Below are 24216 nucleotides of genomic sequence, written 5' to 3'. Positions count from 1 at the left end.
TTAGTCAGGTCACCCACACTTGCACAGGCTGTCAACCTCACAGTGGGTTTCCAGGAATAAACCGCTCCTCAAATCTAGTCAGGATCTCATGTCTGTACCAGCCAGAAACCAAGACTCAAGTTTCTGTTTAACAAATTGCATTTTACAACATGTCTGCCATATTTTATCCTACCTTACCGGCCCAGATCTTTGCCCAAGTCCTATCCCCGGCCCTAACCTTATTACAGATGTAAAAATTTTGGAAATGTTGCAAGCTTGAATGGCAAATATTTTCCTTGGAAAGTATGAAGGGTGAGGGGATGGAAGGAGATGTTCAGAAAAAATATCCATTTAGGGAAAAATTCCAGTATCATTGTAAACATTAATTTAAACATTCTTTCACTGTTCATTCTGAGACAGAGTATTTCACATGAAAGACTCCCTTTTTTTTCTCCTCCAACTTTTTCCTACTAGGCCCAAGGAAAAAAAACCTTCCAACAGTAACTTTTTCTGTATGCATTTCCAGGATTTTTTTTCCCAGGCCCTGAAGTTTCTAAACATGTTTTAGGCCCTCAACTTGAAAACATGTAGGTTGTATGACATGTGAAAGTCTGAGTCACTTGAGGGAGTGGTTGTATCCACAACACACTAAGTGTGCGGGAATAAAACCCTTCCTTCCTGTGTAAATGTGGGAAGAGCTCTCCCAGACAGTTTCAGACCTGGAAAAAGACTGGTCTGGCCAAAAGCCTTCCTGGATTTCCCCACCCAATTCTTTCAGTTTTTCTCTTGGTAGATGTCGTTCCATCCTGTCTACTCTCTTGCACTTAGGCTTCGACCATCACAGCTCCAAGATCTGAGCAAGGCTTCAGATGTGATAGAGAGTTATTTATCACAGGACATTTGGCTTGCTGTTCAGTAACAAGGCTCTGCAGCTGGGAGGCATTTGGGTAATGTAGAGGTGTATATTGGTAGGGATACAAGCATGCATTAATACCTGCATGTATCCGGGCAGCACAGCTCACACAATCCAGCGCTGTCAGGTTTTTCTTTACCTGCTATTTAGGGCTCTGCTGTGTTTTCCTCAACATCTCCCCAAGTTGCCAGTCTAAGCCTTTACCTGATGAGTGATAGCCCTGATTTATGCAGCTGGGATGTGGACTCCTGCGGCTGCTCCTGCTGCCTGAACCTTTCTCGGTGCTGTCAGGGGTTCATTATAATGAAGAGATACAGAACGGAGCCTGTCAGCCTGCGGGCACGGTCTGTGCTGCAAGCCATAATGCATATGGCATGCTGGAAGCTGCCGCACTGGCAGAGTGAGGGCTGCTCTCCCCAACTCTGACATCCTTACACACAAATACACACAGACATTTATAGGAACTGGTAGTCAGCCCTATAGACAAAGGACAAGAAATACGGATACGAATAAATATTCTGTATGTGGCAGAATGCAGCTTGAACTACCACATACTTAAATATTTCAGGCTTTCTAATAGCACTTCCTGCAGAACAAGCAAAGGGTTCTGCAGAACCTGAAAGTGGTTTCTACATCTATCTTTATTCTTTATATTATTTTGTGCTTTTGCTAATCAATGTTTCTGTTCCTCCAAAGCAAAACTGGTTTATTGATTCAAGATTTCTAAAAGCTTGGTACTCTAACAACTGCATTAGACGAGGGGGAAAAAATAACAACAAACTACCTTCAAAACATTGTATGATGTTTTGAATGAGTACAGATCTATCTTTCCTGCCTACATTCCTTTTTCTACAGGTCTTACACACTTTGCTGGGAGACACGTGGGTCGATAAGGCAGCACAACCAAGGCTTTGATGCGCAGCCTGGCCACCAGGACAGCTGGCTGGGGAAGTGCACCCACAGCTGGGCAGCAGCAGCATGTTCAGAGAGGTGATGGGTCAGCTCAGAGCTTCAGGGTGGCTCCTGGGGCCTTGCCAGCACCTGGTAGCCAGAGGATGGTATAACTGGCTATAGTATTTCATTAGGGTGACAAACAAACCATTTGACCAGCAGCGAAGCTCTTTGTTGCCCTCTGCAGGGACAGGACTTGGGAACATTATTCATCAGATATTGAAAAGAAAAAAGGAAAATGGAAGGGAAAAAAATAAAAAGGTGGTTTGAAGAGTTTTGAAAGAACATATACCCTTGGCAGCAAATGTTGATACATTTCAGGCTCTTTAAGAGCCCTTCCATTGTTCAGTGATTTATACATCTGGCTGTATTTTAAAGAGCTGACATGTTTAATGCTTTAAGAAGATAAGGGTTCTCTGCTCAAGAAAAAGGGATGTGTGTGTCCCTTTCATTGTTACTTTTTTTGTTTTTTCTGGAGGAGATAGTGTGGTGTTTCCTGAAAATTAAATTAGTTATGCAGATGTGTTCAAAATATATGTTGCCCGCCATTAAGTTATTCACAATTGCATAATTTCTGCTGCCCAGATATACTTGATCTTGTGAAACCAGAGCAGACAAGAAAAAACAACCCCAACTTCTTAAAAAGGCAATACTGTCTGGAGGGAGGCTATAAGGAAGGTTCTGATCCATTTTTCTCAAAGGATCACTAAAAACACAAAATATTTTATTCTGCTGTGTTAAACATATTTTTTAAATTGCAAAGCAGCTGAATTAACTAAAAGGTAGAAGGAAAATCATTGCGTACAAAGCAAAAATAGAACCAGAGATCCATTAGCAAAGTACCTTTCTCTGCTGTCTCAGCTTTTCAAGGGTGATGAGATGACAGCTTCTTGTTTAAGTTTTCACAGATTTCTTTACAGGCACGTAACCCATGAACTTGTGACTGAGATATATACATTATACATGCATTCATAAATGAACATCAATCAGGTTTCAGAATACTTGATAACAAACTTGTGCTGCTTAGGTTCTTGAATATCAACACCATCTTACAAAATTCTATAGATTCCAATGTACCTTTACAGGGTATTTCGTGCTTCTGCCATTCAAAGACCTCAGAATCATAGATTCTATGCTGAATAAGGAGATCAGGTTAGGGATACATTTGGGAGCTGGAGTAGAGATTTTATTTCAATTAATACAGCAGATTAATAATCATTTTCCATGTAATTCTGCCCTGGAACATAAGGAGGAAAAAAATATGATAAACAGAGGGGAAAAACCTTTATCGCCAGTCTTGCATTTTTTGTCTGATCCTATGCCCTGGCAGCTGACAACAGAGCTCCATTGCCTTCAGTGGATTTACCAGGAGAGTAGAAAAGATATGCCAAAGATTTTAGGTCTATATTTTGATTTTATGATATCTTTCAATGGATTATGAGGCTGAAAATGCTGCAGTATTCACTGTAGCTTAGTCTAGGCTATAGGTTCACCTGTCCCCTGTGCTCTCTCACACCGTAAGTGCTCAAACTGCTCTGTCCAAAATATCTCTCCTTTGCCACACACACTGAATGCTTCTCCCAATTCTGCCTTGAGCAAACCCTTTGAGGTGATCCCTATTTCCCTGAGGGAGCAGAAGATGGGATGGGAGACTGGCAGCCTGATGGCTGCTGCTTTGAGGGAGTTGGGGGAGCTGTGTGTCTGCCTGGCAGAGACTGCATTGCCAGCAGCCACCACCCTTCATCTCTGTGCTGGGTTGCGAGTGAATGTAGCTGAGCCATCTGGGTGGCACCTGCTTCTTGAGCAGCTTTCCGTGGGCTCCCCTGGGAAAAGAGAGCAGGCCAGGTGGAAGTGCTTTACTGGCCAGATCTGGCACATCGGCCGCCAGTCAATGCCGATGTGTAAGAATGGCTGTCCTGCTTAGACCAGAGGGCCCCACAGAGCAGTGTCCTGTCTCTGGACGTAGCTGAGGACAGATGTGTCACGAAGGGTACAAGAACAGGCAAGAGTATAGCTGTTCTCTCTGCCTCCCACGGCTCAAGCGTGTCCTGCAACCTCAACCGTGCCTCTGTGCTTGGAAGCCTTTTGTTAACTTTTCTCCTGTTATCTTGTCTAATCACTTCTTGGAGCTCTTCAAGCCTTTGGCAACTGCAACCTCCTGTGGTAATGAATTTCCATGGAGTAACGGGTTAAAAAAAGGTACTTCCTCTTTTTTTTTTTTTAAACCTACCACCTGCTAATTTCATTTGAGTCTCCTAGCTCTGGTGTTGTGACAGGTTCAATCCCTCTGCACCTTCTCTGTGGTGTTCTTGATCACACAGACCTTTGCATAGGTCTCTTCTGATTAATAACTCTTCCTTTTAGGAAAGCTGTCCCTTACCAGGTGCTACAGGCCTTGCAAATGATTTTAGACTCACTGATACAGAAAATGATTGATGCTTTAAATATCCATCAGGTGTTGCAACATGTCTCCTAAATACTACCTTTTTTCTCTTTAGCAATTTAATCTCTTTGTATTCCAGGTGACATCAGTTGCAGCTCTGTTCCTGTCTTGAACTTACTGTTGGCAGATTACAAACATGTAACAATAACACAGAATATTTTACAGATATGAAACAATATGAACATCTATGTGATCTGACACTATGGTATTAATTTCTCTTACATTTAGCTGATCCTGGGTCACAATAACTATCAACATGACAAAAATAACCTTTTTTCATGTTTGTAATATGTGAAATAGCTTTAAAGATGAACATGCAGAAATCTGCGATTACTTGCAGTATCTGCTGCAAGGGAACAGTCTAAGTTTAGTGTCTTCTGTGTTTTAAATCAATAAAATATACAGGCCTGCAAGCGACAGGGAGAGCTAGACTTGATAAATTACTGGTTATGAAAGGTGAATAAAAATACAAGGACCTACAGAACTATAGCAGAGGCTTGCTTGGAGGGGGAAGGGAGCTGAGCCTTTGACTGGCTCCTTCTCTTCTGCTTGAAACTGCTGCTCAGTCCCTAAAGTTGCCAGCTTGTCTGTTTGATGGCTTGGCAGGGCTCTGCTGGGAAATGTGCAAATTGCAGCTTGTGGGAACAGGGGAAAAACACAGAAACAAGACTAATGTGGAAGAAGAGCATCTAACCTCACAAAATCAGTTTTTAACCTGGAACTGCCAGGCCTGGTTAAGGAGAAGGATTGGTTTCTTGTAACTTTAATCACATTTGAAGTAGTTAGCCTATTAAGCCTTGTTTATCCCATGATTCTATTAGCAGCTTTGATCCACGTCTGCAGCTTTTCCCCACATTAGGGGATGTATAACGTGTGGCTGCACAAAAAGAAGTGGAAGGAAACACTTTGCCCATCACTGCAATGAAATAGCTGCCTTGTGTATGGTTCAGGGAGGCTGATGAAGCACTGCCCTACCCTGAGCATACATTCCCCTGGGAAAATGACAGCAATCTCTGGGAAAGAGGATCAACAGAGGAAGTAAACACTGCTTGGCTGAGTATGGCAGTCACACCTCTTAAATAACCATCCTGGAAGAACAAATCTCTATAAGCCAGTGGTCAGGGAAAGCAGTAGTATTCTGGGTTTGGTTGGGCCAGGAATATTGCAAGAACAGGAATATATGAGATATTTTGATACTTCTGCTGTCGCTTTCAGTCAAAGCCTGGCAGGGCAGAGGTATGGGAATCTGCAAAAAAATCCCAGACTGAACTTTTGATCTAAAAAAAAAAATCATGTCACTTTCTTAATCCAAACCCACAGGCTTCAACTTTATGAGGACACTCATGTTTTTCCTTTTTTCTGTGGTTAGACACCCATGGTAGAATTGAAGGGTTATGCTTACGCTAGACAAGCTACAATTTAACACCCATTAAATACTCTTTAGATGGTTGAAAAAAGTGCTCTGGATTCAAATTGTCTTGTTTCATGGTGAATATATTTATTTTCATTTTTCATTCAATCACTCAACAGTCTAAAGTCTTTTACAGCTATGCAAATGACTCTTTTGCTGTTCCCCTCGAAGTTTTGCCGGAGCCAGGCAATTTAACTGCCAACCATTCCTCCTGTTTAAGGCAAGTATTGAGATAGATGCACGGGTCTGCAGTAGATACAGTTCCTTTACCAGAGTGTGCTCTAACTTGCAGATCAGATTCCGTTCTGCCAGCTTGAACAGCCCTTTGACACTGGAGCTCGAGAACAGGGTTTTGTGGGGCAAGAGCTGTGGCAAAACCAGGATTCTCTTTCATGTGTCCTTCTGACAAAGAGCTAATGTACAATTTCATAGTTAATGAAGAAACATTTCACTATTGGACTTCAAATTGGGTAGGATCTGATCCTGACACCCAGGAGTCTACAGTTCTGTTTCTCAGTTACCTCATCTGTGATGCGGGTGAATTTTACTTATCACACAAAGGTGCACAGTCTTTACTAATAAAAGCCCTTCCCAACCCAAGGCTGCTACTCTCCCTCTTGGGTTCTGTCCCATCCACAGCTCTTCCATGATGCTGTGAGTCTGCTGACAAGAGAAATCAAGTCCTATGCCTTGGGAAGCGCTGCACAGTACTGTCTACCTCTTCTGTCAACAAATTCAAGAATAACATTAAAGCTCTAGGCATTCATCTCTCTGTTGTCCTTCAGGTCTTTGTCTTGCTTACTCATTGCTCTCCTTTTTGTCCCTGTGCCATTCCCATGATTTTTCTGTTTTTTATCTCCAGCAGCCAGTGTTTCTTGTTTTCTGGATTTTTTTGTTGTTGGGTTTTTTTGGGGGGGGTGGTGGTGGTGGTTTTTTGTTGTGGTTGTTTCTTTGTTTATTTAATTACTCCTGAACTCTAGATTCACATGTGACATTACAAGCCTGGGAGCTAACACTTGAAAATGACAAAGAAAAGCTGGATCCATGAGACCAGAGTGCATGTCATGAAATCAGAATACGGATAGAAAGTATACTTCATATAACTCTTGCCTTAAAGCAAGAACTAACCCAAAGTAGACCCTTCAACTCCAGAAGATGTTAATTTGTTCTTAAAAGGCTCTACTGAGCCTACTCCACTTTCACAGAATTCCCATGTGGTCCACCCCTCCCTGCCCTCATGACTGGAATTTTTTGGTAGTTCATACAAAAAAATCATGCTTCATTTTAGTCAACTTGAACAACTGATCACCATCTGCTTTACAACACTTCTTTTCTACATCTATAATGATCTTCCATCTGCTGTACTCCTACCTAGATCATGTCTGTATTCAAAAGATGTTGTAGAGACTATTGATGTAGTTTTCCTTTTAAAAACAGCATTATAAAAAATCTTTAGCATGGAGCTACCGCTGTGTGCGTCAGTGAGGGTGTGTAGGTGGTGGCAGTGGCCATCAAAGTGTCTAATATTTGGAGAGATTCTGTGTATGTATTTATCTCTGAGGGCCCAACAGAAAAATAATTTTTTGAATAATGTTTCTTTGTAAAAAACTTATTCAAACAAGTAATTGTCTTGGTCTGACTTTGGTAGATGTTTAATCTCATGAAAGATTTTGCCCCTGTGTTCTGTCGGAATTGGTCAATTTTGCTATGGCTGTATTACTTGACTTGTAACACCCCACCTTTAGAAAATAAGTCTACTGTCATAAAGCTGATGACATGCTCATACTAGCTCTGATTGTAAAAGTTCTCATCACATTGTTTTGGGAATATACCTGGATAAAGACCTGAGCTAGTCCTGCACCTGACTTCAATTTGTGTAGAAGGTTGGATTAGAGACACTCAAGGTCTCTTCCAGCCTGAACAAGTCTGATCTTGTGATCCTGCTACTCTCAGACATGAAACCAGGACACAGACAAACAAGACATAGAAGCAAACAAAGTCTTCTGGCAAGCTTAGTAAACATCTTCCAAGTTAGAACTCTTCACTCCTAGCACTCATTTTCTTCTGTGGAATTGGTCAGAAGAGCAGTCGACTACAGTTTTTTCCCCAAACACAAATCTCACTGATACTCATGACATTTTTCTTAAAATAACATTTAATTTGGCTCAAATCCCTAAAATAAGTCCTTGTTTCTGCTTGGGTGTTCTTGGCTTCTGGTATTCTTGGGCTTTCTCCGAAGCAGAACCGATCATCTGCCTTTCTGCCTAAGTTTCTGGTACTCTCAGAGTTTACATTTCCAGTTTTTCTGTTAGTGAAAAGGTATAGGAACCCAAGTGCAACCGTTTGATATATCCTAACAGACACAACTGTGTTTATTGGCGGAGAGGTGGGGGTCTGGAGGAGCTGAGAGGACCATTCACTATGTTCTGTCTCCCTTCACTACAATTTGCTATATGTGTCATTGATTTCAGGGACGGGGCATCAGCAAATGAAGACAACTTGCAGGGCAAATATCGGAAATAGATTAACAAGGAAATTCTTTCACTTGGTGCAGGTTTTGCTTCATATTTTCCATTCACTACCTGATCTCTCAAAAGGCTGATTGCTGCTGAACACCTCTCATGTTGGCTTGCAAGCTCCCTCACCAGTGATACCCTTACCAGGAGGGCAGCTGGATGCTTTCTCAATCCCAAAAGAGTCAGGCAGACATGCTTCCAGTTAGAATGCACCATTTTGTAGAGGGCACCAAGCAGAGCCATGTTACCAAGCCTCTGCTTCAGCGCAGTGGTAAAAGCTTCTGGACTCTATTTTGCTCAATTTGGTTCTACTTCAAAAAGCTGAATTGTGTCTGTGTGTGCACATGCAAGCATAGAAAACTTACTCCGTAACCACTCTGTGCTGGATGCAACTATTTGTCATTCTGTTTTTTTGTATATGTGGGCCAGTTGGCAAGTTTGTCACAGCAATTTAACAATCAAAAGTGGCAATGCCTAAACATTGGTCTGTTTTCAGAAGTATACTTAAAATGAATGTATCTTCTAGGGCCAGGTGCTGACTCCCCTAAGGAGTACTCAAGCAGTTCTTTACTCCTCTTACAAGTCTGTTTTAGGCAATGGTAGAATTGTTTAAAGAGTAAGAGCTGACTCATTGTGAGTAAAGGCATCAGCATCTGTCCTCAAGTGAGCAATAAATAGAGGTAAAAGATAATGTATCAGCTGGTATGTTCCTGATGTGTATATGCTTGTTTATATTTTTTTAAGAAGAAAATTATGTGTGTTCTACTTACAGATGTTATTTTTAACTGTTATTTTTTATTTTTCCTCAGTATTAAAAAGAAGCTTTGTCTATAGTGCACAGGAAAAATGCCTCGGGTTTGTTAGATTTGAAATCTGAAAGATCGATTTTTCACTTTTGTGATAGAAAACTGCCTTCTGCAACACAGAATCTGAGGCTTGGGGTATGACTTTCCTTAAAGTCTAACCAAAATCTCCCACTGCAGCTTCAGCTTATTAATTCTGCAACTGCATCCCTTCCTCCTCCTCAGCAATTCTTTCCTCTCCATGTGAAAGCCATGAGTTGTTATGGATGATGACAAAGTGGAATAAAGAGGTAGGTTTGCCAAATATTAGGCTGAATCTTTCCCTTCAATTCATAGTTTAAACTTTACGGAGAACAGGAGAACCCTGAAGTCCTGCAGCCTGTAGCTTTCTGTTGTTAGCAACACTGAGTGAAACTTATTTTCTTATCTGTCCACAGTCTGAAATGTAATCCTTTAAATGAATGAAATTTTTCTTCTGTCTTGCTTTAGCAGTGTAGCTTTCCTTACAAATCTCATCCACCGTTCAATTAAGTGGTCTCTGTTTAAGGTGTATGTGCAAGACAAAAGATTAATTTTCTAATGGATCGTGGAAAATCTTCACAGAAAGCTTCTCCCATGTTTACAAAAGAATGTAATAGGCAGGACCAAACCTGTTAGCTCTCACTTATTTCAGCTGAGACTTGTTCACTTTCAAACAGCTTTTTACAGCACACTGTTGCACTCCAGCAAGGAGAAAATTTCTCAGTGTGATTCAGTGAGACTTCTCACTCATTTAACTGTCAGCACATGAGAATTCCTGTCTCGTGAACAGAGGTAACAGGAAGGTGCTGTTTGTGAGTCCTCTCAGCTTTGTGAGCTTTTTCTACACCCAGTGAATGTCAGAGAAAGTTATTTTCCAAGAGAAAGAGTCTCTGCTCTGAGCCAGCAGGACCTTCTCTATTTTCGGCAATGAAGACAAACACTGTAAAATAAGTAAATTTGTAAAATAAGTAAAATAAGTACTTTTGTAAGAAAACATCCCCACAGTAGTGAAGGTCTGTAGCAGGCTGAGGTCAGAAAAAAGATGGATGATTTTGCCTTTGTTAGTCCTGCGTATTCTCTGCTGTCAATGAATGACGTCTTCTGAGTAAAATGTGCTCAACTCTTTAAGCGTGCTCTTAAGTATTTAACAAGAAAGAAAATATTTACCTCTATAGCCCCTATTGTGTCTGGAAGAATTGGGTTTGGGTCCAATTCACCAGCCAAAGGACCAAGCAATGAAATAAAAATTTAGTCTAGGATATTAAAATACATAACATGATATAAAGTACTACAGAAGTCTGTTCAATAATGAAAATAATAAAAGAAAGCATAAAAGAGAAGGCAAAAGCAAGCTAGTTTTACAGAGCAATTCAACCAATGGCCAGGAAGCCTTTTATGGCTCTGTCATGGTTCGACACTGGCCCAGTGCCAGGCACCCATGAGAGCCGCTCGCTCACCCTCCCCTGCCACAGCTGGGCAGAGGAGGGAAAAGGAAAAAAATTAACAAACGCTTCGTGAGTGAGATAAGGACCGGGAGAAACACTTCAAGGGTGAAACAGGCTCAACTTAAGTTGTGAAGTGAAATTATTACTAACAAAATCAGAGGAGGATAATGAGATGTAAAATAAGCCCTTAGAATACCTTCCACCCCCAGCCCCTCCCTCCTTCCCACCGACAGCACAGGGAGACAGGGCATGGGGCTTTGGTCAGTCTGTCACCGAGATTTCCTTCCACTGCTCTGGGAGAGGAGTCTTCTCCTGTGAGGCCGTGGGGTCCCTCCCACGGGGGACAGTTCTCTGTGAACTTCCCTGGTGTGAATCCACTCTCACGAGCAGCAGCCACACCGCCCCTGCTGCAGTGTGAGGCCCTCCCACGGGCACACAGTCCTCCCAAAACTGCTGCGCCATGGGTCTCATTCCACGGAGTGCAGTCCTCCAAGGACAGGCTGCTGCAGCCCGGAAGCAAGGACCCCCTCTCTCCACTGGGTCTCCCACTGGATCACAGCCTCCTCCAGGCATCCACCCGCTCTGGCGTGAGCACCTCCCCCACGGGCTGTGGGTGGATCTCTGCATCCCCCGTGGATCCCCATGGGCTGCAGGGGCACAGCGGCTTCACCATGGTTGTCACCACGGCCTGCAGAGGAATCTTGGCTCCGGCTCCTGGAGCACCTCCTCCCCCTCCTTCTTCACTGACCTTGGTGTTGCCATGTGGTTTCCCTCACATGTTCTCACCTCCCCCTCTTCTCTGACTAGAATCCAAAACCTTGTGACTTTGTTTTGATTTTCTTCTTCAATATGTCATCACAGAGGCATTACCAACCTCCCTTATTGGCTCAGTTTTGGCCAGCAGCATGTCCACCTTCAGAGCCATCAGCCATTGGCTCTGCTGGACATGGTGGAAGCTTCCAGCAGCATCCTCACAGGAGCCATCTTTGTGGCCCCCATGTTACCCAAAACCAGGCTGTGCCAAACTAATACATTGGCTCCTAGCATCTCTATCGAATATCCTCCACCTTATTGGCAACTCAGAAATGTGGCCTGTGTTACCCAAACAGCAAAATATCCCACTGCGACTGTGGCCTGCAGCAGATGGTTTTACTGCAGAGCTCTTACTCAACAAAGTCAAGCTCAGGAGTTTGTGCAGACAACAGTTTTGTCAGTAAGGATCTGTGCTGGTTTTGGCTGGAGTAGGGTTAGCTTTCTTCACAGTGGCCGGTATGGGGCTGTGTTTTGGATTTGTGCTGAATAAAGTGTTGAAATTATAGAGATGTTTTTGTTATTGCTGAGCAGGGCTTGCACAGAGCCAAGGCCTTTTCTGCTTTTCATACTGACATGGTGGTGAGGAGGCTGGGGGTGCTTGGGATGTTGGGAGGAAACACAACTAGGACAGGTGACCCAACTGACCAAAGGGATAGTCTAGACCATTTGACACCATGCTCAGTGTATAAAGTCAGAAGGAAAGAAAGAGGAAGGGGAGGATGTTTGGAGTGATGGCATTTGTCACATTGACATGTGAATGGGCCCTGCTCTCCTGGAGATGGCTGAACACCTGCCCACCCATGGAAAGCAGTAAATTAATTTTTCAGTTTTGCTTTGCTTGTGTGCATGGCTTTTGTCTTCCCTGTAAACTGCCTGTATCTCAACCCATGAATTTTCCAGCTTTTACCCTTTGAATTCTTTCCCCCAATCCCACTGGTAGGGGAGTGAGTGAGCGGGTGTGTGGGGCTTGGCTGCTGGCTGGGGTGAAATCACAAGACCATCTCAGGCACTATAAGCTGGGGAAGTGCGTACCAAAGTTCAAAGAGTTTGGGAAAGGGTCCTCACCTGCCATCCACTGCTTAAAGGTTGGACCTCACTTCCTCACAGATGACAATTGCAGTTTGCAATAGCTCTTGGTTCTACTCTTGCCCCTTTTCTCGCCTTTCTGCTATATACAAAGAAATGCAAATGTGTTCCTGAACTCTACGCTGATCTGACAGAGAAGCAAGTCTATGTGCTTTCTTCTCTCATCCTACTGCTTCCATACTGAACCGGTCAGGATTTAGTCAGTGGCAAGACCTGTCAAGGAGTGGCTGGATCCAACTCTTTTCTTCCTTTCACCAGTCAACTGGTTGTCTATGCTTCCTATTTCAGTGAGAACTGTGATTATGTTGGTGTTTTTAACTGAGAACCAGAAGCTTTCTTGAGGAGAATATAGTCTGAAAGCATTTAAAGAACTGTGTGTGTGGTCACAAATACAACAGGCATACACCCATAAGCATGCCTGTGTTGGGGAGCATGCTGTCATCTTCCCGGTGAGGACTCTCATGCCTTGAGGTAGAAGCTGAGAATTTATTCCATCATATCCAGAAATTACCCAAACCAAAACTTCAGCCATCTGTACTACCAGAATCATAATCAATCCTAGCCAGTAAATCATGGCACCTTGGTGTTTTGGGGAACACAGACTCTTCAGTATGTTAAAACATTATTGAATATTTACAGGGGGATAGGGTTTATAAGACCTCTCATTATCAATCTCTTTCTATTTAAGGTGCTGATAAACTGTAGTCTGAAGGGTTATGATGTCTGTTGATTTAGAGCAGTTATGTTTTAAACAGATTCCTACACTTTTTGCACTTGGAGCTTTTATATCTGAGCTATAACCCACACAGAAGCAGGAATACAAGCTCTTGTTTCAGATCAGATATGATGGATACCTGTACTCATACCTGTGGAGGGCTGGGAGCCCTTGGCACAAGAGCACTCTGCACTCCCTTGGAGGAGAGAGGCCTGAGGCCAAAAAGACTCTCCCCAGAGATCAACAAGCTTCCTCGGGTCATGGTGACAAAGTGAACCACCCCCAGCATGCCTTGTTCCTATACAGTAATAGCCTTTACCCAGCGGGCTAGTTGGTTCCTACCCCACCCCCTGCCTTTCCCATAAAAGGCCCCTGTTTCTGCCCCTAAGCAGGGAGTCTTGTCTGTGGCCTTTCCTTCCCAGGGGCTGCTGGACAATAAAGGCTACCTCTGTGGAATTGCCAAATGAGGCTCCTGTCTCTCTGTCCCCGGGTTCGCCTTGGGTGATTTCACAAAGAGCTGAATCACAAGAGCTGGAGTCACTTGTAGCAGAGAAGTTTCTACACTTGCTGAAATCCCCTGCTGCCCAGGGAGGCCTGCCACTGCCCCTGGAAGAGCTGTTCTTTGCAGGACACTCTCTCTAGGAAGGTCGTGGCATACCAGTGCTGACCAGCAGCATCGAACCCCCTGTGACACATACCTGCTTTCTTTTATTTTTGATCATGCTCCAGACCAGCTGTTTGGGTGGTTTTTCTGAGCTACAACTAAGTACTTTTCTTCACAGCAGATTTTTCTCGCTTTTATCCAATTCTTAGTGTTCCGCTTGTCGAATAACAACTTCTTAGATAAATAGACATAATTTTTTTCTAGCTTGCCTACTAATCTCTGGCAGGTAACAATAAAATGCCAGCAGTTAAAAAAAACAGACATTGATAAGCATGCAGCATTCCAGATCGCAAAGAGTGCATTCTTCTTGCTGGCTGCAACACACAAATACAAAGCCCTGTCCTCTCCATTTTTCTGACTTCCAAATCCCAGAAGAAGGTAAAGGAATAGCTTGGCCTGTCCCAGGGCTGCTCACTCTAGCATTAGCTTTCTGTGATGCTGTAAATGTAGGGCATCCACTCTTCCTCCATGCAAGACTGCCAGACATAAAAGGGCAGAGCCCATAAATTCCTCAGCTGTGTAACAGTCCCTTTGAACAGGTAAAGGACTAAAACCAGAAGATTTAACTGTCCTTCAGCCATACATGTAGGGTTTCCTGCTGTGCAGCCACTGAAGTATGTGCTGACAAACATGTCTTAGTATGAAGGACTTGCCTCCCGAGTAGGATTTTAAATTTCTTCTCCAGTACTGTGCAAAAGTGTGTTTCTCAGATAAATCAGTCTGAAAGAAAGGTTAGAAAGCTTCATGAGACAAATCCCTAAAAGAGGGAGAGAAAAGCAAGAGCAAAGCTACACTCTGGGACTGGGGAATTGAAGAAAGTACAATTGTAGAAGGATTTAAGAGGATGGATAAGTTCCTGATTGGAAAGACAAACATGTAAATGTTTTGGTGTCTCTTTGGTTTGGTATTGTAGCTTAAATTTAAACTGCAATAGTACTACACTGTAAGAAGGGTGCTTGGCTTTGTTGTGCTCCTTGGCAATCTCAAACTGCTTGAAGCAGATTTGAGCACAGAATGAGGGATGTGTGAGGTTGCTCAGCTCAGTCCTCCGTGCTTGCAGGAAGCCACACTCTGTGGTCCCCCTCAGAAACACATTTGGTTCTGTCTCAAAGACATTGAAAATCTTGCTACTATTCCATGTACTGGGACCTGAATTTCTGGACACTGGTGACTAGAAACCTCCTATTTCCCAGCTTGGCTGCATCCATGGCTCCCTCTGCCTGTTTGTTCTACTGGCAGGATTGTCTGATAACTTCAGTGGTTCTCCTTCAGCTTTGTGCACTTATCTTGAGCACTTGTATTAAGCTAGGCTAGCAGGCCTAGGTCTTTTAATCTTGCATGGTAGTCCTTCCATTCTCATGGTCGGTTGCATGGACCTTTTGCATTTCCATTTTTATTTCTCATAAATGTGAATTGTAAGAATACAGTGTACAGTGTTCCTGTGGGCATGCTATCAACACCTTCATATAGGGCATAAATGCTGTCCTTATTCTGCTGGAGATAGTTTAATGCTAGCTCCAACCATACTGTATGTGATTAATCTGGACACAAGTCTACCCCCTCTGATTTTTCATTTGATTCCATCTCATAACAGATATTAATCAAATATTCATTACTGGTTCATAAAATGCATGATTTTACAGTTGTTTTTCTATGTCCTCAATCTGAAAGGGCAACAAGGTCTTCTTTCTTGCTGTCTTCAATATCATCCGTGTTAGGAAATGGCTAATTTTCATGCATTCATTCATGGTCCTGCTTTTTTATTTGTAAATAATAAGAGATCGGTCCCTGAGAAATTCCACTTGGCTAAATAGTTCTCCTGAAGGGGAGTTCTGCATTCCACCTCCAACCAGTACAACTCAAAATAGCCAAACTCAGTTTGCAAGGGGACTGGGGAGCTGGGGCAAGAGTTGGAACCAGGGCAAGCCTGATGTGGGTCTGCCCAGGGAGGCTTGTGTGTGATGAGCTTGAGGTGGGGGATGCTGTCCAAAGCTTCACTTGGAGCAGCCAGAGAAGTGCACAGATCCAGAACCAGCATCTCAATAGCAAGTTCCTTTTGTCAAGTAAAGCTCTTTCAACAGCTCTAAATCCCTTGATCATGGGGGCATTGACCACTTTACGTGGGAGACTCCTCTTGCTGGGGACTGCAGGAACACCAGGAGCACTGCTGGAGGACATACACCTCACAGCACAGGAATGTCTGGCAGTTTTAAAAGTTTTCACAGAGGCAGGTATTCAGAACAGATGCTGCTTTCTGCTGTGTGAGACCCAAACATTGCTGCACTGTTCTCTCACACAAGAACCAGAATGCTACAGGGTGCAAATATGCATGTTTGCCCTATTCTCATTTTCTGAGAACAGAATTGTGCCAAAATAAACAAATGGCTAGCAGGCAGCAAGATTTAAAGATGATTCTTTTAATAATCTATGCATTTTAAATTATCGATGATAAAGATTTTATTTTCTTATATGTTTTTTATAACAGTTTTCCTTGAAGGAAGGCACTACTATTATATGTGCATGAATAATTTTTTTACTTTGCTCAAAGAATTTTTATTTGTGTTAAAAACAAAAGATGAACATATCCTATATCAAAATGAGGTCTCTCTAATTCACATATTATTTAATCCCACATTTAATCCCTCAGACCTGTTAGAATTTGCTGTTAACAAAAGTTGTCCCATTTACACTCCAGGACAAATTTGTTTGAAATACAATCCTAAACTTCATCCCAGACTGCCGGAACACATCCATCCACATCTGAAGAGGATTAAATGTAAGATCTCCAAAGCCCTGTCTATCCATCAGCAACCCTAAAAAGCCTGTCACTATAGTGTCTAGACACTGAGATAACCCTCCTGATGGAAGCAGATGGTAAAGACCTCTCCACACATGGATAGCCATGAAAGATATAATGACACAAGGTTAAATTAACAGTCTCTTGGTGCAGATTTTCATAGGAAAAAGACACTACCATATTTAGATACACAAAACAGGAGGAAGTAAATTGTGAGTTTTTTTAAATTCACTTAGGCTGAAAATTCATGGACCTGAGCCTGGATTTTAGCAATAGATGAAGACCAGAAAAAGGAAAGAAAGGGAGGAAGAAAAAAGCCATGGCAGGGATTCCAGAGCAGATTTACCTCGGGAAATGAAATCAAGGAAACCAAAGAATCAAAAAAGGTGTTAATAATTCTTGAAATAAACACACATGGGAAAGTTTTTATTCCAGTGAAAGAATTCTTCCTGAGCAGTGGATGCAAGAAGATTAAGATGTTCATTTAAGACTTAGTAAGCATAAAATTTAAGACCTTCATGAGCCAAGATGTGCACAGAGTGGCATTGACCTAGATCCTAGATATTCTGAAATTGTCTACTTACTCAATTATGATCTTGATGACTCAAACAGTTTGACAGAGCACAGCTCTTGAGACTTTGCTCTCCATGTCCCCAGGTGAGCACAGTCCTCCAATCAGAATCCTGTCTAAATAAAGAAAAAGATCCATGAAAAATTTATATTTTACTTTTTCACATTCTCAAATCACCCCTTATTCCACTGATCCTGGGTACCTGGTTGGCTTCATCCTCACCAATTTGAATTTCTCAATGAGCTGCCCAAAGTAGTTTCCAATAGAAAGAGTATCTGTGCGGTTGTGAGCAGGTCAGAGCCCTCTAGCACAAGGAAAACTGCATCTGATGCCTTTCAGATTCTCCTAAGACTTCATTTTTAAGTAGGAGAGATCCAGGTCAAAACAAATGTGGAGAAGAACTTCTAGACAATGGGCTGAACTAACAGTGAGAAAACCCAAATGCAAAAGTATGACTTTTTTTTAGCCTTGCAAAATAAAGGCACATGGAGTGATGTGGCTGCTTACTTAAATGTCTTAGGAGATGAGACTGGTATGTGCAAGAGTAATTTTTAAAATTAGTGACAATATTGACATGATAACAAGTAGAATGTAATTGTGGATGCATGTAGCCTTGGAAAGGCTAGCATATTAGAAAAATCCTTCTGGCTATTCAGATAGTGTGTGGGTGTTGGAACAGACTTCTACAAGGAATAAAATGACCCGAAAGACCCAGACTGGCTTTATTTATTGATGAGGGACTTGCTGCCATTGTGCCAACATTGTTAACTGGCATATCACACTGAAATAGTTATTGTAATTTATTTTAAACTTATCTAAATGTTGATCATGGAATGCAATATATAAATTAAATAAAATAAATTTCCCTAGAGATCCTCCCTTCCAGTGGCAGGGTATATAAAAACTGAGTGTCAGGCATTATTAATTTGATGTAATATAGTTTCAGGATACTTTGCTATGTAACTAAAACAAGATATTTTTACTGCAGGTAGCACCTTTGAGGTTAAAAGAGCCTCCTTGTCTAATAACAGAGCATCAGCCTGTTGGCAGAGTGACTTCGGAGGCACAGATCCACAAAACAATTGCTCTCACCCCCTTTTTCCTGTCTAGACTGACCTTCCCTACCCCTTCCTCTCAGCCAGCACAATTCAGCTACGCTTTGGTAGTTTTCTTACCAATGCGAACACATGGTTGGGTCCTCCAAGATTAAAGACAGTCTCATACCTTACACCAGCCAGCCATGAAATCTTTGTGGGACAAAATCTGATGGCTCAAATTCTTCCTTTGGATGATATTTACATAGAAATTAGTCAGAGGCTTACCTGAGCTCAGAGTCATGGTGCATTAAGCACTGTATGAACACACACAAACTTCACTCCAGAGAGTGAATAAGCTGAAAAAATCCCAGACGGACAAAATGGGTACAATAAAACAACAAGAAGAAATTATTTACTCAGGCCATGCACTGGATGAAAAAATATCTGGGAAAGAAAGCAAGGAAAAGGATCCCATATCTCAGCCTTATGCTTTATGAAATGAATAATACTGCTTTGGATGGGCAATGACCTATGGACTGTGATTAAACAATCTGTAGCTACATGCATAGATTCCTTAACATCCTGTGTATCCAGAGACTGAAATAGTTTATTTACCCTCCTAGCCAAACAAATACCAATAATTTATGAATTTATTTTCATTTTCCCATTAGGTTTTCAGAGAGCTGAAGAAGTTCAACGAATTAAATAAGTCCATCAATGTAAAAGATTAGTTTAAAAGCCTCTCTTAAATGATGCTGTCTCAGCACTCTTTTACCTTGCAAGCTGCATCACCAGGACCATTATTAAAAAAAAAGTAACAAGGGGCTTCTTTTTCTTTATAAAATGGACTGTAAATGATGAAAAGACAGTCAGTGGTAGCTGTAAGATAAAATTAGGGAATAAAACAAAGATACCAGAGATTCCATAAAAATGAATGCATTGGTACAAGTGGCCCTGTCTCTCATTTTGTGGAATAACTAAGGTGTCTATTACTAGCCTAGAAGTAGTATGGAAATAGAGCTTGCTTAAGCTAAGTGAGATAGCATACCAATGGCAAAAAAACCCCTCCATATTTTATCTGGTGTCACATTCAGAAAAGTCCTAATCACGTTCCCACTAGGGGAATGACTGAAAGTGTTTGCTAGATTTCCATAGGCCAGTTGTGTCTGTGTAAGACAGGAGTTTTTTCTGTGTTGAGAATCTGGGTGGTTACATCTTCTGCAATCTTACTGTCACATGGATTTACCCCTTTTGGTGCAATAGAGCAAATTTTTGCCTTCGTGTGGTTCTTGAGGAAGATATTTCCTGATCTTGCATGATGAAATAATGTGGGTAGAGAGGAATCCAACTGCAAGAGTAGGGCAAGCCTGTGTGCACTAATGTGTGACAGTTCCCTGAAAAGGAAGACAACAGCATGGCACATTTTTCTTCTCTCAGAGGTAAAGAAGACAGTTACAAAGATCTGGGGATAGGAGAAGAAAGGGAACACCCTTCAAAGCATGCCAAATAGAAATGTGCTATTTCAAAAGAGACATGTGGAAGGGAGGAGAAGAAACAGACGTGAGATGGGTCACAAATCAACAAAGGACAGACTTTTGAAATTTACTGCTTTCCCTAATGGCAGACACTCGCCAGTCATGGATTGGAAATGGCAGTAACTCACATCAGGAAACCATCTCTCCATCTGTGCAGTTAGCACCGGTATGTAAGGATGCAGGTACGTGACTGGAGCTTAATGGGTGGGACCAGCACCAGCTGGGGCTTGGAACAAAGACCTTATCATCTCTGGGGCTACTGACACCATGCTTCTGTAATTGTTGCAGAAGTAGTCAAGTTCAGCATGTTCCTCACAGATGACTGTGACAGACACCCAGGGAGAAAGGATGCGCAAACACATGGTTTTGTGTTAAGGTAGGGCTGAGACACCAAAGGTGAGGAATACCATATGCAAGAGGGCACACTGCAGTGATAGTCTATCCTTTCCCTTTACAAGGGAACTGAAAAGACTTTGCAAAAATTGGGCTACAGCTTTTCTTCATCTCTTCCCCTCTGGTCAACCTCTGTTTCTTTACAATACTATGCATACATGATGCTTTCCTTAAGCAAGTTGGCCCTGGTAGATGCGGAAGAGCTTGCTTGCACACGCTTTCCATCAGAGGTTGTGGCCTTGTAGTGTTCGACAGTGGCATTTGGCTCTGGTACAGATGTTGGAAGCTCAACATTAGGGAGAATATTGGGTGAAAGTGGTGGGAAGAAAAGGAAAGTGACCATTTCACTGGTGCCCTGATAAGAAGGAAAAAAAACCCTGCCTATATCCACAGCAAACCAAATTTTACTTTAGGTGGGAAGGAGAAGGGGAGACTGTGGAACCTTGAGCAAGCTGTGCTGACTGCCTTAGCACATGGTGCTAGCTCTGCTATCATCTTTAGAAACATTCTTCATGGAAGATATAATGACATTCACATCTCTACTTCACTGCTTGTGGTGTACTAAGAAGATGGCAATATCAGAGAGGGCTGAAACAGAAATGTGCTTTCCTAGCATATTGTTGGAAAGGAGGGTGAGTAAGAAGGGGGGTGGGTGGGTGGTGGAGAACTGGAGGAGAAATCTTGTAAATGCTCTCTCACAACTGTAAAAATTGCATGTAATTTGATCCTTTCTGAAGATTTTTCTAGTATCTAAATAGAGGGATAATCTTCAGCTCAGCATAAAATGTTTGAGGGGATTAGCTATCCTTCCCGGTCAGACGGATAGCGATAATTCACACTTCACAAGTCTCCCAGTAGCTAGTCTTTAATAACTTCAGTAAGGTTAATAATTATCCTATAAAATTACCTGGCACTTGAACTGGCAACCGGTTTTACTGCCTGGAGGTGACTGTTAAACAATCTGTGTCTATTGGCAAGCAACACTGCACGTACACCCTTGAAAACCCCTTCCCCCATGATGGCTCTGTGAAATTGCATGGCACATTCGACACTCTGATTAGTTATTTTTTGTACCCTGACTGTGTTCATCACCTCAGATACCAAAAGATATATGAAGTGTGTCCTCACAGGCAACATCCGCTCCAGCCTGGCATCATAAGCAGAAATAGGTCATTGGTACCTGTGACTTTGTCAAAGGCAGATGAGGTCAAATGCTGTAAACCTGGGCTTCAAACCACAGCCATAAGGAAGTTATCTATCACTGTTGCTTTAGGTATCTCTGCACTGTACCCTGGTTCAAAACTTGCTTTTGACATGTCGCAGCTGTGAGCATATGGTGTGGGTTGTTCAATCTTGATCAAGTTGCCACAGAAGCCAAAGGCAGGAGCATGGGATTAGCAAAAGGCAGATAGGATATTAACTAGACAATTGTTTTATTCGAGAGGTTTGGACGTATTCCAAAAGAGGCATTAATTATTAGTGGTGGTGTGACTGACACTGGTTTGCTTTATTAGCTAGGAAGACCATGACTTGATTTTAAATAAATTGGCCAATGACTGTTGCTCAAGCAGCTGTGAAATCCCCCACACCTCCAGAGACAAAACCATGAATGCTGATAGCTCACACATTCCATAGGCTGAAATCTGAGCATGTTGATTTCCGATCTTCACTCTGGGATGGTTATTTCAGTTCACCACAGGCTTTTTCCACCTTTGGCTTAACTCTGCAACATGAGATCTCTCAGCATCAGGGAATGCTTGGGGCTGACCTTGCAAAACAGGAATGAAGTTGATCAATCATTTCAGTTTTGGTGCTTGCGGCTTCCTTGCCACATTCAAGATTTAGGGTCATCAATTCAATGGATTCAAAAGAACAGAAAAGAAGAGAGAATAGTTCCAGTGAACCTCATAATTTCTGAGCACCCAGTGGGAAAAATCTGCCTGTAGGGAATGTTGGCTGATAGCAGCACAGACCCTTGTCAATAGTGACGAGAGGAAAGAATGAACTAGTTCTCTGAATATTTGCTATATTTTATTGGTTTTGCTTTACATTTATGAAGGACCTATTTTATAACTTTGTTTTCACTCCTGCAGGCAAATATATGTTGACATATGGCGATAACGTGTGGCCACATCCCTGTGCTCATGTAAACCCAGAACCAGGATTATAGACAAGGAATGAGCTATACCCTTAAGGTGTTGACTGACTGGTGCTAAGATTTCCTTAGCTAAGATTTCCTCTGAGAAAACTTAGCTACAAACAGGACTCAAAACACATTTTAATCTGGAGCTGTATGTCAAAAGACAGTAATTTGAGGGATTTTGAATGAAAACTTTTTATTTGGGTTTAGACTTAATTTTTAATATCAGGCTATAAAAAGGACCCTGTGATCATGTCTGTGACGTGAATAAGTAGGAATTAAACAATATTAGTGTACAAATTTGCATAGCCTACAAACCCTCTACAGGATTTCAATGCTCAAGGATCCTAAAGTTGCACTGGTACAACTAAACATTTATGCATTTCTACTGTAATTCTTTACATATGTGAAGACAAGCTCCTGGTTCGAGGTTGGGCAAACCCAAATCAGCAAAGTAGTGTATACTTGCCTCTGTGTGTAGGGACAGTCTTGTTTGGAAAATTTACATCTGAAATTATTTTCCTTTCTTTTATTCATTTAATTTGGAGATTTTTTGCGTCAGCTGAAGATGCCTCTTAGTGCTTCTCCTGACTATTGCATTCTTGGTAGAAGCATTTTTAACTCACACAAAAGGGTTTTTTTGTGCAAAAGTGCTTGAGGAAGAGTTTCAATGGCAAATTTGCAGTATAAATGTGTACAGATGTCAGCTGCCCGCAAGGGATCTACTTGTAGTCTGTAGAATTATGGAAACATGCAGGTTGGCTGCTCTTCGTAGCTTTCTAGGTAGTTGTGTGATCAAAGGAAAGCCCAAACTCTGTTCCTCTGTTGACTTGTAACAGATGAAGAAAGATGTCTCCTTTGCCTGGGCTGTGCAAGCAAGTAAGCAGGAAATTAATGACAAAAACTCCAGTTTGAATAGACTCCTGTCTGGGTTTTTTTCTGTGTCTTCATCAGAAATCTCAGAATTTACCAGATTTGAGCCCTCCAAGACCTAAATATTATTCTGGCCTAACAGAAGTAAGGATAGTGCAAACCAAGCCTCAACAAAGTTTTACAATTTGGTTTTGTAGCATCATAGAATAGGTCAAGGCAGAACTTGTAATCACTGGTATTTCATCCCAAGGGAGCAAGCCAACAGGGAATTTGGCCTTGAGGCTGAAAGCACACCCAATGCATTCAGCAATCTTTAAAAAATGTATTGCTTGTCGCCCCTCACTACTTAATTAAAAGGAATGTCAGGCATTTCTGAAAAGACAGTGGGTGAGTTGTCAAATGTAACAAAGAGAGAAAATAATTTCCAAAAGAAAGGAAGTCTATGTAAATTTTAATACCCATCCTCTTCTATCCTAAACCACAGCTATGATAATTTTAAGTGATTTTTCTATGGCATTTTAAAATGAAATGTAATTCTCTTGTTCATTCTCTGGCAATATGCCCTGAAATATTCCATTAAGTGTTTTCAATTACATGCCAGTCCCAATAGGATCTCAGTAAGAGGTTTTAAAAAGATATCTTATCTAGTACATTATCTAATGTGGTTTGAATTCTATCAATGTTGCAATAAATAAAAATAAATTAAGTAATACAGAAAGGGTCTTGTAGCTTTGAATCAATAGACTGTGTAGCAGCTGAAGAGATACACATATGTTCTCTTCTCCTTAAAAAAAGGTTTCAGAACTTGGCACCAGAGCAAGTTTTTTTTATCTCATTTTATCTCATTTCCACCACCTTGTATCAAAGTCTATTTCAGGAATAAAAACAAAATGAAACCTAAACTACATTATTATTATTTCTGAAAGCATAGATGAGTGTATTTTTGAAACATATGGGGGTACATTATCTTCATTATGACACAAATTACTGCTCAAAGGCTGAGTTGGAAGTGGCTGCTGAGACATGCAACTAAGAGCACGCTTGAGTGCTTGGCTTTGCCTTGCAGCACCCGAGTAGAAGGGCGTGCACACATGTGTGTGCCCGTGTGTG

This window comes from Corvus kubaryi, unplaced genomic scaffold, assembly GCF_017639235.1.
Source record: "Corvus kubaryi isolate FWS band 111438036 unplaced genomic scaffold, C.kubaryi_AGA036_p1.0 69, whole genome shotgun sequence".
NCBI classification, from domain to species: Eukaryota; Metazoa; Chordata; class Aves; order Passeriformes; family Corvidae; genus Corvus; species Corvus kubaryi.
Note: the sequence above shows the minus strand (reverse complement) of the source record.